Here is a 14273-nt window from a genome sequence, read left to right as displayed (position 1 = left end):
ATTTTATCTCATGTGTTTATGAAAGTAGATAGCTGATATATTGCACTTTTACCTTAGCGCTAGGTATACTCTTGGTTGCTTGTTTTTACAGGAAATGCACTTAAGACCTCTGGTGATTAGTAGTTTCGTTCCCTACCTATGTTGAATGCACTTATTGTAAGTCGCTTTGGATAAAAGCGTCTGCTAAATGACTGTAATGTAATGTAATGTAATGTAATGTTGATATGCCACCCCCCCCCCACCCCAACCCCCATCCCTCCATCCCCACCCCCCCGAAAGGGGTGGTGGGGGTGTCCCCCCCACTCTCGGCCTGCACCTTGTCGTGGTGAGTGGGCTTTAAACCAAGACAGGCCATTTAACCCATTAAAACCGGGAAAGCATCTGTGCATCTGTGTCATTTTGATTTTAGATTAGATATTGAAAAATGTGGAGCTTTTTAACACTTCTGGGGGGGTGTCAGTGGCCAAATATACAGTATATCAATTTGGGGGTCTTTGCCATGAAAAGGTTTGAGAACCACTCTTTAAACTCTGCTTCCAAAAACTGAGTGCCCTACATCGGAAAAAACGTTGTACAAATGACCTTTAGTATATTGTGATATAATTTGTATTAGTCATGCTCGATGAGTATCTGGCCGATTGCTTGAATTATGACTTCATCCCGATAATAGCTCCGATAATATATACTATTTTCTTTTGTCAGCTGTGATTCTCTCGGTTAGACACCGTTGTGTGGAGAACTATAGCACTCTCTCTGTTAGTATACTATCTCTGAATGAGATCCATTCAACTGGTCTTTTCTCTGCTGAAGACTTTTAACTTGACTTCAGTTCTATAAGCTCTAGAATCAGAATCAGAATCAGAATCAGAATCTCTAGTTTCAAAACTATTCACTCAATCTTATTAGCCAATATATCATTATTTTGCTATGATTCCCTGATTTCATTTGTCAAGGTCCCCCAAAATGATATGTATTTGGCCGTGGAGCCCCATCTCAAATATTTTGTTCCAGGGACCCCCAGAGGCAAATATTTTAGTTAAAAATGTTGTCTTAAAAAATATATATATTCCAAGGTTTGCACAAATGTTCACAATTTAAAAAAAAATCGTGAACATTCTGCTATTTTTGAATAGCCAAAGTATAAAAGGTTAAAATTATTGTGACGCTATATTAGCACATTTTGCTGGGGACCGCCCCGGACCCCACTTTGAGAACCAATGTGTTAGATGACTGTCTCCCAGTCAAATTTGGTCACATGGTTCGCTGCCGTTTTTCTCTCTCCCTACCCCTCTCTCTCTCTCTCTCTCTCTCTCTCTCTCTCTCTCTCTCTTTCTCTTTCTCTTTCTCTCTCTCGAAAGCGATTGAATGGACGGACTTGACGTTGCTAGCATATTGAAAAGCCGGTCGGTAGGCTACTTTTGTTTTTCCGGGAGTGGCCTGGTCGTTGATTTATATATTTTTTGCTGGGCGGGTTGGGCTCTGTGGTGGGGCAGGCGGGCGGGTTATGAAAGAAAACCTGACCCACCCATCACTAGTGTAATTGTATAGTAGGGCTGAACGATTTTAGAAAAAATCTAATTGTGATTTTTCTGACCGAGTTTGTGATTTGATTCGCGATATATATTTTTTTAAGTTAAGCATCAGTTTAGTATTCACTGTATACGTTTAAAAAGTAATGGAACATTACCAAATGGCATACCATTCATTTATTGCTCTAGATTCTAATAAATAAGGATGAGAACTAAAATACATGAATTGAAATTGCAGTGATAAACCCCTGTTTGATATTATATGGCTATATTCATGTATGTTAATGTATCTAAAGTAGGTCGGTAGGTGGCTTATTGTCGGTATCAGCCACGTAACCTCAGCTCCCAGTACTTACCGCACAACTTATCGCACCCAAGACGTGCTACTCATGCGCTGAGTTGAGGGTGCCCGGGATCGAACCGAGAGCTCTACCGACTGAGCTACCTGGACACAATCTAATCTATCTGGAAAAACTAAAAGTGAACATTTATAACTCAAATCTTTGCTTTTGGGGCGGTCCCTGGAACAAAACATTGTACAAATGTTCGCTTACAAATATATATATTCAAAGATTTCCACACATTTTGATGATTTTTCAAAAAAAAATAGCAGATCTACAAGCTCTAGTAGATCTGTTATTTTTTTAATAGCCAAAGAAGTCTGAAAATGACACAGATGCGTTTCCGGTCTTCAGTGGTGTAAAGTAACTAAGTACATTTACTAAAGTACTGTACTTAAGTAGAATTTTGAGGTACTTTTACTTTACTGGAGTATTTCCAATTTTCAGTACTTGTACTTCTACTCCATTACATCTCAGAGGAACATATTATACTTTTACTGTACTACATTTATTTGAAAACTTTAGTTACTAGTTACTTAGATAGATTTTGATTACCCACTTCAACCCTATACATTTTGGCCATTTGAAAATAGCCGATCTACAAGCTCACAATGCGTCGCATTGTGAACTTGTAGATCGGCTATTTTCAAAAGATTTGTATACATTTTATACAATTGAAAACGTGTGAAACGAGACATTCTGCATAATGAGTACATTCTTCTTTTCATACTTTAAGTATGTTTTGATACCAATACTTTTGTACTTTTACTCAAGTACATTTTTAATTCCGGACTTTTACTTGTAACAGAGTATTTCTACATTGCAGTATTGATACTTTTACTTAAGTAAAGAATGTGAGTACTTTTTCCACCACTGCCGGTATTAAAGGGTTAATGTGTGATTTGTTGAAACCTGTAAATGTCAAGAGGTAAAAGACACTGGTATGGTACTCCTGTTTCACTAGGATGGGGTTCAAGTCCCTGCAGTGTCATGCTTATTGCATTTAGGTTAAAGGGATAGTTCAACCCCTTAATGACTCTTTTTTTCCTATCGATTAGTCACCCTATGGAGACTTGAATTGATGGATAGGTTTTAGTTTTTGTCGCATTCCTAAGCCAATAATTTGATGACCACCGATGGGAGTCCGCGGCCAAATACATATAATTTCGGGGTCCTTAGCGCGCTCATAGCGCGCTATGAGCTTGTATGTCTGTTTATTTTTTAATAGCCCAAAGACATCTTAAAATGACACACAGATGATGATACGTATGCTCGTGTTGCTTTCTGGGTAAATACGTACCGTCTCTGTCGGGTGAAAACCTCATATGTGACTGGGTGCAATGCTTTAGGCCGCATGGGGGCATTTTTCATTTGTTTTTACAGATTATTAATAGGATCCATTAAGACCGGCAGTAGGACTACTCCATACCTAGTGGATCTACAAGCTCACGACACCTTGCAGTGCGAGGCGTCGTGAGCTTGTAGATCGGCTATTTTCACAACGTTTGACTCTTTCTTACGTAATGTTTGACAATTTGGCCAATGCGGTTTTAAAAAGGTCTAAAAAAAAAAAGAAAAAAGTCCTTAAATTGTAACTTTATAAACGTGCAGACACCCTGTAAGCTATTAATCTGGGGACCCCCTGAGGGTCCCGACCCCCCAGTTTGGGAAACACTGCTTTAGAGGTACCAACGTTTTTCCCAAAACGAACTAACTAATTCACAAACAGACACACTCACTCACTCACTAACTACTCACTGACTCACAGCATGGGTCAAAAACCTAACATTGATCTAAATGCATTGAACTAACTAGAAGCTCGCCCCCGCTACGCGGGGGCTCGCGTCTAGCCCGCGGCCACGCCCACGTAGCGCCCGCGGCCACTTGGCAACTCATATAAGTGGCGTAGCGTCATGAGGGTCAGTGGGGCCGTGGCTCGGTCAGTGAAGACCCTGTAGTGCGGATGATATGTGGCATAGAGGGGCAGATTGTAAATCCCCAGAGGAAACATCCGTGGGCTACCATTGGTTCAGCGATGTGTGCGGTCGCCCTGCGGCCCCTCCTCCTCCACCAATGTGCAGTATTGAGAGCCCTGACGTCACAACAATTGGAGCGATGGGCACTGCACTGTGGTTGGTTAGGGTACACCTAGGGCCCAGGTAGAACCCAGTTAAAGCCTGCATGGGCAAACCCAGGTAGGACCCGCCTTGGTCCCACATAAACATGGGTAGTTGGGGCCCACCTAAGGGCCAGGTAGAAGCTACTTATAGCCTGCATGGGCATCGCAGTTGGGACTGAAGTGGATGCCGCTGACATTGCTGACATGGGGTCCATATGGTTTAGCCCACCTTGAAACCATATGGGAACTACGCTGGCATGCTGGCTGTAATGCAAACGCTGCATCATACCTGCAGTGTGTAGTTTGATGTTGTGTGTGTAGCAGATATACCTGCAGTGTGTAGATCAATGTCCATATGAAAGTCAATGCCCAGCAGTGTTTTTTTTCCCCAGCAGAGTTTCTAGTGTCTCTGTCTCTCTCTGGAAGAGGTTGCACATGAACTCTGCAGCCGCACTGAGGCGCTTCAACACAAACACTCTGACATTAAGCTGCTTCACACAACAAACATCAGCACGATGCTGCTGTTTGTCCAAAAGACACAATGTCCTCTCCCACCGACGTCATGTGTTCATTTATCGACAGCCGTACAGACTCCTTTTGACACATTTTACCTCGTTTATCCAGCTCTCACTGACTCATCGGGGTGTTAGTTTGCTGCGATTAAGTCAACGATGTGAGAGATTAGCTATCACAGACGGACGGACAGGGGGTGAAACATAGTCTTGCGCCATGCCTTTCGGCCTGGCGGAGACAATAAAAAAAGGAAAGTAAAGGAAATGAGCATTTCTGCAACAAAAGTAGTCAACAAACTATACTATGAAAACATGGGCCACATTGTCAAAGAATGTAAGAAAGAGGCAGTCATGTAGAAAATAGCCGATCTACAAGCTTACAAAGCCTCTCAACGTGAGGCGTTTTGAGCTTGTAGATCGGCTATTTTCACAATATGTACTTGTGGAACGGAGTCAAACAGAATGGGGGGGTCCCCAGATCAAGTACGTTTATTTGGGGGGGGCGGGGGGGGGGGCGGCGTGAAAGGGTTGATAAGCACTGCTGTAATCGGAGCGAAATTATCTGAAATTACTACATGACCATAATGCAGCCTAACATGCGTTGCACGGGGCGGTCCTGCCATTACGTTAGTTACTGTAGTTGCTGTGGAGCTATAGTTCTCCAGAAGACACACACAAACATACACCATCTACAATGGACTAACTGAGCAGCAATATTGACATTCACCACACGAACGTGCATTGTTGACAAAGTGATTGCACAGCCGCTGCAGGCATGACAACCACGTTAGCGTTAGCGACATGGCAGCTATCACAGCGCCCTGTCCGTCGTCGCTGGGACTAACTGTGATGGCTACAGCAGTAACAGCAAGCTGTCTGCGATGCCATTGTCTGGAGACTGCTCTTAGCGTGACACGACCAATGAGAGTGAGCGCTGTAGTTGTTGCTAAGATACGGTGGCGTCTCTGCCCCATAGCTTGTAGATCTCTCACGCATGATTGGCGTAGGCTGCGTTGCCAGGTCTGACTGTTTGTATAAGCGATTTTGGGCTTATTTGGGTGCACTTTTGGGCTCGTTTCCATAGACCACGGCAGCGCTTATTTCTTTCCCGTGACCGATGTGGCAAAAAAAGTGCAAAACGAACCATCCGGAAGTAAATTGCGAGATGAAATATATAGCACTTTTTGATTATTAGAGAAGGAGACACATGTGAAGGTTGAAAATGAAAGGTAGTTGATTATATATTTTTTCATGAGGGATTTTTGTAGCAAGTTGTGAGAGAATTGGGCCACTCCTGTGGGCGGGGGGCTGATTAGAACCATTGGGGTTTGAAAGGAGACGCTCTCTGTTTGAGTGATAAGATAAAGTGCATTTTATTCAACGGTCTTTGTTGCCCTCGTGTGGACAAAATGAATAAAGCAAGTTGAAGTGGTCAATAAATCCAGTGTTCACTCAGTTATCAACCTATTAAAAAAGAGATGACACAATATGGCACTAGTTTATACAATGTAAGCTGTTGAAGTGGTCAATAAATCCAGTGTTCACTCAGTTATCAACCTATTAAAAAAGAGATGACACAATATGGCACTAGTTTATACAATGTAAGCTGTTAAAATCTACAAGCTCTGCATGGCTCATTGGATCTTGTTTAGTCGATACAAATATTTGTTTTAGCTCCTGCTCATTTGATTTAGCTATTTTGTCTCATCTGTTTAAGGAAATACTGTAGCTGATATATTGCACTTTTACCTTAGCGCTAGGTATACTCTTGGTTGCTTTTTTTTGCAGAAAATGCACTTAAGACTTCTGGTGATTAGTAGTTTTCGTCCCCTACCTATGTTGAATGCACTTATTGTAAGTCGCTTTGGATAAAAGCGTCTGCTAAATGACTGTAATGTAATGTAATGTCAAGGTTTTAGCAAAAGGTATAAGTATAAGTTCTGACTTAGGGTTAGTACTTCTGAGAAGAGCCCAAATTAGGTTAGCCTTATCTGACTGAAACCGAGCCATAGTGTATGGAAACAAATCCAGAATCTGTGAAATACGTTACATGGCACAATACGGTACACTTAGTTCTTGTAGTCGAAAAGAGCCATAGTTGTCCTCTGTACTAGTGTTTAATAACCTCATTCACATACCCTTTGTACTGGGCTCATGCCATACCATGCCTTTGTTTAACTCACTTTATTGTAAATAATGTACTGCGTATTGCTCTTATACTGTTCGTAAGTCATCTTATATCGCTGTGACAGCTTGACAATGTTGTAGGATACTCTGAGTACTAAAACAAATGTTTTAGGGTGGGTGTAAAGGTTGACCGATTGACAATAAACAGAAATGCTGTTAAAACCCATGTTTAGTACTTGTGTTGATGTGAGGTACAAATGATACAATATGAACAACATCAACATGTAACACTACTATGTTCATTCACACAGTCCTCCAAGACTGCCTGCAAAGTTAGTCAAATGGAAGCAGCTGGGTAGTTAGGTGTGTGCAATGTCCTCAATCAGTGTGTGTGTGTGTGTGTGTGTGTGTGTGTGTGTGTGTGTGTGTGTGTGTGTGTGTGTGTGTGTGTGTGTGTGTGTGTGTGTGTGTGTGTGTGTGTGTGTGTGTGTGTGTGTGTGTGTGTGTGTGGGGCACGGGCTGCCCCGTGACAGTGGTATAGAATTTTCCTCTGTAATGAAAAATGATTAAGAGCACACAATTTACTGATATATTATATACGGAGTAGTTCCAACACACTCTTGAAGCAACAGATTTAGAACCATTTTCTAACATTTCAGTAGTGCTGTCACCTCTATCAGGTGGTAGCATATACAAACTACACTGTTCATGCATCTTTCAAAGTATTATCTTGTACTATGTTAAAACTTGTACATTACTTGTTGTAGCACAGTCTGCCGCACGAACATTTCAATCACTGCACATACATGTTTAAGTATGTGTATATGAAAAATAAAGTAATAAAGATAACAAAGTAACAATGTAACAAATAAAGATATACACACTCAACACTATGACACCCAATGGACTTAATGACGAGTATAGCTTTAAATGCTTTTTTCTTTGATGCCCCTGCACTTGTTTATTTGATGTGTTACTTTGTTACTTTATGATATATGCCTCATATTGCCTGTAATTGCCTGTGTTCTTGCGTACAAGTGATTGGACCATGGTCATTGTCTTGAGATTTCAGCTGTAGCTGTAGGTGAACTCTGACCTTTTGTATAAAGTGAGTTGAATCTATGTGATATGAATGCTCTGAGGAAGGCTCATAGCCGAAACGCGTGAGCGTTCATTTATTGGTGTGTGTGTGTGTGCCAATAAAAAAAGTGTAAATGTGAGTACTTTGTCCTCCATTTAATTGACATTTTGGATGTGCTACCTTTTTTTAAATTCCTTATTTTGATGTGTATACTGGACTTTGGGTCTAGCACTCCACTGAGGAAACCCATTGTTGATGCGCAACCTTCTTATTTAGTGACAAATAAAGTCTTTGACATTCTGAAATCTTGAAGGTGACATCGCCTGCAACAATAACTTTGAAACACCAGAGGGCAGTGTGTATTGCAGAGTACAGTATTTAGATTATTTGTTTGTTCAAATGCTCACCCACAACAAGTTTGATGTAGTCTTTTTTCCCCCCACGTCACAGTTAACTTAACTTAACTTACAGACATAAGAAAATTGACAGGATGCATGATTCTCACTTTGTGTACTCACTTGAAGTGAGTATTATAATGAGTAGTATACGATGACATTAAGGTTAATATTTTATATAAACAGGAGTGTATGTTAATAATTCTGAGACAGTCATAGAAACTGCATGACATATGTCATACCGTCGTACCAGCTCATTTTCAATGCATATTACTAGCTACAGATACTGTCAGTCTGTGCCACAGAGCACATTTGTATGCAAGAGTTGCTTGTTAAAAGTATGCAATAACATTTAGATTAACGCTCTTGTCAAGCAGTGGTTCTCAAAGTGGGGTCCGAGGACTCCTCTGACCCGACTTTGAGAACCACTGCTTTACAGCGAGGACCCACTCCCCTGGTGGGTCCCTCCTTGAAGGGGTTCAGGGGGTCCCCAGCAAAATGTGTTAGCATCACAATCAGCTCAACCACTTTAACCCTATTATCGGCTATTTGAAAATCTTGAAGACAAATCTTGTATGGGTTCCCTTGCACCAAATATTTTCAGATGGGGGTCTGTGGCCAAATACATATTAATTTGGGGGTCTTGATATGAAAACATTTGAGAACCGCTGATATAAAGTAATGCTGAAATAAAGGGGATAGGCAAGCATCAATCACAGTGAGAAGAGTCACTACAGATGCAGCTGCTTCAGAAATGCCCTGGGGCCAAAACAGCACTGAGCATCATTTGGGAACCCCTGGTCTAGACACTGTCACACCGAAGAAGTGGATCCAGATATAGACCTGATGTCGTGACAGAACATTGTGAAGAACCTCTCCTTGTGTATTAAGCCTGAGTTGTACTTATTTTGCACATGGGTGTTGCACTGAAAATAGCAGATGTACAAACTCACACAACGCGTTGCAACGTTTGTACATCTGCTATTTTTGGTGTGCGACACAACAGAGTATAAATCAGGTTTTAGCTGGCAGGACCTGAAGGACCTCATGAGAACAGTAGGAGGAGTGACCTTGTGGGGCGCTCACAGAACCAACACAAATTAATGGGTGGTAGAGTAGAGTTTGCATAAAGAATTCCAAGGCCAAGCTCAATGGGACGGATCTATTTTACCTTCAGTAGTTGCGGGAAGGGTAAGAATGGCAACTAGCAGCTGGGGCGGCCGGGCGGTTGTTCTTGCTACCTTCTTCTTTGATCTTGACAAAGACCCTCCCTAAGGGGTCTCCATTTTCTATGTGGGGCTGTCTACCTGACCTGCAGTTTGCCTGACACGTCTCTTTCCCTTCTGTTTAATTGTATGTTTCTTTAACCATGTAAGCTCTATATACATGTCGTACGACAAATATTGAAAATAACCAATCTACAAGCTAGTTCTGCTATTTTTGCTGTCTTGAGATATTTTCAACAATTCTTATTTGTTTTCAATATTCATGTCCAAAATAGGGACACTAGTTTGAAAGTGGAAAAGACACGTACAGCTGATGAGTTCATGGCCTGCAGCTGGAGGACTCATCTCTCCCTCATCAGGGCAGGCCACTGTTTTTAAACATACCTATATCCAACTATCACTCATACATGAATCATGATAGTGCATTCATTTAATCTAATAAGCAAATCAAATCCCCTTGTTCAACCCATTGAGAATGAGGCTATCAAAGAGATGAATTCTGTCCCTATTGCCACCTCTCCATCCCTGTAGTTCACTCAAGCTGTGGATAGTATTAAAAATGCCTATTCATTCATCAAGATTATGATGAAAATATAAATAAACCACAAAACCCCCATCATGTCAGAGGATAAGTGATGTGGGTGTGTGTGTGTCAGAAGAAATAAATCAGTCCAACACTTTCTGTTTTTTGTCTCTTTTTCTTTTTTCTTTTCCTCATAACTTTTGTCAAGTAATCATTCACTACATACTAAGCCATTTTCACCATGTGTGGTGTGTCTGTGTAGCCCTCCTCAGTGACATCCTTAGTGGTGTTATGAACTTGTCTTGAACTCACTGACCTATCACTGCTGCAACACTATCGATGTAGATGGAGGCGTGCCCGCTTATCTCTTTTGTATGATTAGCCTACAGCCTATAGCCTGTAGTTGGGTATATTTACTAAGAAAAAGAAAACATTGTACTTATGTCAGTTGAGGAATGTAGCCTAACTAAGTAGCCTACTTACAATTTTGAGGTACTTTTACTTTTTTTTTTTACTTGACCCTGTGAATTTTTTGATACTTACCTATTTGAAATATTGAACTTTACTTAGCCTTCTAATTACTTTGCAGATTTAGATTCAACATATACTTTTTTTTTTTTTTAAGATTTTTTTGGGGGCTTTTTATAGCTTTATTTGGAGAGTAACAGTGAAAGTAGGCTGACAGGAAACGGGGAGAGAGATGGGGGAAGACACGCAGCAAAGGTCGTCGGGAACGGGACGCGAACCCGCGACATGCTGTCAGTTAAGGGATTTCAACCGAGGGTGCCTGGACCGCGACGCCACGGCCCAGGCCGATTCAACATATACTTTAACTGATAAGTTATGATGTATTATTAGGTACCCTGCAGCAATAATAAGTAATTAAAACCACCCCCACCTTTACAATCTGCAACATTAAAGTGATGAACACGTGAATATAGCCTATATACAATCCAATAATATGATTGTGAAATGAACCATTCTACATAAGAGTAGGCTACTTTGGTAACTACTGTAACTTCAACTCAACTGTAAGCTCCCATCATCCAGGAAAGGAAATAAGAACAGAATATTTTGAAGCCAATACTTAAGTAACATTGTGAATGCAGGACTTTTTTAACAGAGTAATTTCAACATTGTGCTGTATAACTATAAGGGTAATAATAATAATAATAATAATAATAATAATAATAATAATAATCGTTTAATTAAATTGTATTAAAGTGCCAATTAAATCACAACAAGTCTATAACAAAAAACAACAACAACAATAAAAACGACTATTTGTTTGATTAAAATGTGTATGAAGATAAAAAATAGTCCTCTCTCACACTACACAGAATTAGTAAAGTATGACTAATGGAAATTATTGTATTTACTCCACTGCGCCCTCTTAAAGATTTGGTCAATATAAATTACCATTGACCAAATCTGTAGAGGGCGCAGTGGAGTAAATAAAATAATTTCCGTCTGGCGGACATATTTCATTTTCTGCCCAAAAAGTGTATTATACAGAGAAGGTGGGCTCCTGAGAGGCATCCCAGTCTGGAGAATAGGCTTTCAACGATACAAAACTGCCTTTTTTTCGGTGAGTAGCGAAATAGTTTAGTTTATTCTTACTAAAGTTGGAGACCTCGCACGGTAGTGGAATTTTCGGTCTATGAGAATAGCAGGGCGCCTGGCAGCTAACACTCTGGACCAGAGCTACCGTCAGCTACGTAACCCATCAATGTGGCCTAATCAGTGGTTTTCAACCTTTTTCGTGCCAAGGACCCCCAAATTGATATGTATTTGGCAGCGGACCCCCATCTCAAAATATGTTGTTCCAGGGACCCCCAGAAGCAAAGATTTTAGTTACAAGTGTTCGCTTTAAAAAAAAAATATATATATTCAAAGATATGCACACATTTTCAAGATTTTTAAAAAATAGCAGATGTACAAGCTCATAGCGCGGCACTCGGTGCCGGAGCTTGTACATCTGCTATTTTTGAATAGCCAATGTGCTATGTGGTTAAAATGATTGTTGTGACGCTCTGTTAAGTGTTAACTAATTTAGCTAGGGACCCCCTGGTACACCCCCCCCCCGCCCCCCAAGGACCATTGGTGGTCCCCGGACCACTGGTTGAGAACCACTGTCTGAAAGCTGCAGCTGATCTAGCTCAGAGGAGCGCGCGCGGCGAGGGGCGGGCCATGATGAGTGATGACAAAGAGCCAATCGCAGAGCACCAAATAAACGCTGAGTTCACCGATTGGACCAGACGCCTGTCAGTCATCGATCATCATCTCCAGCGGTGGACAGGACACCAGCCAGCTGGCTGCAGTGAGGAGATGTGAAAGAAAAGAACACACATCAATATATCATGCGACCGACACGGGTAAGTCACTGTTGTTTATCTCTAACAGCTGCGCACGTTTTAGGCGCGATAATAATGTCACATCCTTGCAACTTTAGAACACGTTATTTAATAGTGTCAGATAAAACGCTCATCTAGGCTAAAAGGTCTTCTGGGCTCAGGTCTGTCTTTGCTATATCTGTATAATGTTATGTTTGACAAACTGTGAGCTACTGTGTGTGCACTGCACAGTGAGCCTGTTCTAAAACATACTGCTTAACATTAAACACTGGGATCTTCTTGGCTGGGTCGGTGTTGCATGCATCATGCAGCAAGGTGACAGGACAACACGGGCTGTGATGATGTTGTGATTGTAAACACTTCACAGGTGTTGTGTTCTGAAATGCTGACATTTGAATTGAGACATAAGCAAAGGGGTCTTATGTTTTCTGCATAAATCCCTTCCGTCGTAGCATAACTGTATCTGCGTGTGTCGTCACACTGTGTGCATTAATACTCTGACTAGTGTGTGAGTGATGCCGCTGTATGCCGCAGCAGCTTGTTTAAATGTTGATGAAATGCATTTTAGAATGACTTTGTGTCGCTACAGTTTTATGATGTGGTTGGAGAACTACAGTAGGCTACTGTTAAACATGATGGTTTAATGCTACATCTGTGCTGCAGGCCATAGGACTGAATCCATAGTGAAGACTTTTAACTATCCAATGCCACCTGGGTGAGGGGTAACAGGATAGGTGGGCACTTAGGGACATCTGGGCACCTCGATGTAAAATTGGCTATTTTGTCCAAAATGTAAAAAAAAAAAATTTGAACATTTGTCTAAAGTATACATGATTAGAACATGCTTAAACTTTCAACAATTAAGGTCTAATATTTCTACAATTGCTACAAATTGCTACAAACCTGTATATCCATGTTGGGGCATGAACAGGAAGTTGAAGGATAAAATTAAGTCTGATAAGGATTTACCGTTCATGTTCATCCTTGCCATGGCTACCATACCAACTACATCCTGTCTAACTAGTTGTACATATTCTGTCGGCAACTCGGCATACCATCAAAATTGTTCAAATTGTCTCTCTTGTATGCTTAGTCACAACACAAATTGTGCACAGTCGTCCCAACAGAAATGACATCATGCTCAACACACAGGATACAAATATGCATTTTTCCTTTTTGTCTCAACATTCCAGATTTCCGCATACATTGTTCTGTGAGAAAGTAGTTACAAATTGCTACAAATTGCTACAAAACCTGTATATCCAGTCATTTTTTTATCCAGTCAAGAAGTTGGAGGATAAAATTAAGTCTGATAAAGATGTACCGTTCAGGTTCACATCATGTATACTTTACTTTACTTAAGACAAATGTTCAAATATTACATGTTTAACATTTTGGACAAAATAGCCAATTTTACTTCGAGGTGCCCAGATGTCCCTAGTGCCCACATATCCTGTATCCGAGTGAGGCCACTGTTATTTTGCCAACAGCTCACGTTGCTATATACAGTATCCTCTTCTGCCCACCAGTTTCCAAAAATAACTCAGTGTCAGTATGATCATCTAAATCAGTGGCTCTCAACAAGTACTGTAACTGCTGGTTTTCCATCCTACTATACCAGGATGTTAATTGCATTCACATTATGTCTAGATGTCTAATTGGACAATTTTCATCCTGAACGTATCTTCTAAGCAGAAATGTTTCCCCTGAATGAATATCTGCAGATAGTAAGTAATGTGAACCAGCCTATTAGCTGAATGAGTAGCCAACATGTAGCATGCAAGATGGGCATTAATGACATTGTGTGTATTATTGTTCACATCCTGTTTACTGTCAGACGTATAGCTGCATTGTTTACTTGTCTCTAGTCGTGGTGTAAAGTAACTAAGTACATTTACTCAAGTACTGCACTTAAGTCCAATTTTGAGGTACGTTTACTTGAGTATTTCCAATTTTCTTTACTTTTACTTCTACTCCACTACATCTCAGAGACAAATATTGTACTTTTACTCCACTACAATTATTATAAGTTACTATTTACTTAGTAGATTTTGATTATCATTACA

This window comes from Gymnoscopelus microlampas (genome assembly GCF_963454915.1).
Source record: "Gymnoscopelus microlampas genome assembly, chromosome: 20".
NCBI lineage: Eukaryota > Metazoa > Chordata > Actinopteri > Myctophiformes > Myctophidae > Gymnoscopelus > Gymnoscopelus microlampas.
The sequence above is the reverse complement of the archived record's forward strand: the minus strand, read 5'-3'. Positions refer to the sequence as shown.